The sequence below is a fragment of the Colobus angolensis genome, unplaced genomic scaffold (assembly GCF_000951035.1).
Source record: "Colobus angolensis palliatus isolate OR3802 unplaced genomic scaffold, Cang.pa_1.0 Scaffold2, whole genome shotgun sequence".
Lineage (NCBI taxonomy): Eukaryota > Metazoa > Chordata > Mammalia > Primates > Cercopithecidae > Colobus > Colobus angolensis.
The window spans coordinates 7641752-7643230 of NW_012115154.1; positions in this window are offsets into that span (position 1 = coordinate 7641752).

Genomic DNA, 1479 nt, shown 5'->3' on the forward strand with positions numbered 1-1479 from the left:
TGAGCCACCGTGCCCGGCCTCAGAAGTGCAATTTTATTTATTTTTATTTGAGATGGAGGGGTCTCACTTTGTCACCCAGGCTGGAGTGCAGTGGTGTCATTGTAGCTCACTACAGCCTTGAACTCCTGGACTCAAGTGATCCTCCCACCTGAGTAGCTGGGGCCACAGACATGTGCCACCATGCCCTATTTCCTTTGGTACAGACAGGGTCTTGCTTTGTTGCCCAGGCTGGTCCAGATCTCCTGAGTCCAAGAGATCCTCCTGCCTTGGCCTCCTAAAGTATTGGAATTAGAGGCGTGAGCCACTATACTGGACCAGAAATGCAATTTTAAATGAGCTACCACTATACACCAATCAGTAGGGCTCAAAGTAAAAAGTCAACACCAAGTGTTGGTGAGGACTTGTAGCACCTGGACTTTCATGCATTGTTGGTGGAAACAGAACATGATACACCTTCTTTGGGAAACATTTTGGCCATTTCCACACCCCCCCCCAGAGTTTCGCTCTTGTTGCCCAGGCTGGAGTGCAATGGCACGATCTCGGCCCACTGCACCCTCCGCCTCCCAGGTTCAAGTGATTCTCTTGCCTCAACCTCCTGAATAGCTGGGATTACAGGCATGTACCACCACACCCGGCTAATTTTGTATTTTTAATAGAGATGGGGTTTCTCCACGTTGGTCAGGCTGGTCTCAAACTCCCGACCTCAGATGATCCCCCCCATCCCCGGCCTCCCAAAATGCTGGGATTACAGACGTGAGCCACCATGTCCAGCTTGGCAATTTCTTAAAAGGTGAACTATGTACTTAGCATATGACCCAGTGATCCAATCCCCAGGAATCCTGGAGAAATGAAAACACTTCCATACATGTACTTGTACTGACCTGTTCATAACAGCTTAATTCATAACCACCCCAGACTGGAGATAAGACTAATGTCTATCAACTGGTGAATGGATAAACACATTGTAGTACTGTGTATCCATGCAACAGAATGAGCTGCTGGTAAGTGCAACGTGAATTTCCAGAAGCATTGTGCCGCATGCAACACACATGCTCTGTGGCTCCACTTCTACGAACTCTACAACAGGGAAGATGGATGTGGTGGAACACATCAGGACAGTATTTGTCTCTGGAGTGGGTGTGGGGGGCACGTGGAAGGGCCTTGAGGGAGCTTTCTTGGGTGCTGTTAAGGGGAAACAGTTCAGATGGTTGGAACAGGGAGAGACCAGGGCGTGCAGTTCGAGACGAGGTTTGAAAGGTGGGCGAGGCCAAGCGGCAAGGGCCTTGTGCGCATGATCTGATTCAGCTGTTATCCCGAGCACAGCGGCCGACACTCATGGGGGTTCCAGGCTGGGCCAGAGACTCAGTCTTCCTCTTTTTGCCCGAGCTGCCATCCCTCAAGACACTTAGTAGTTCCCTGCTTCCTCCCCAATTTCCGGCACGTGATACTCTGGAAACATTAAAGCCTGCGGGCTAACAT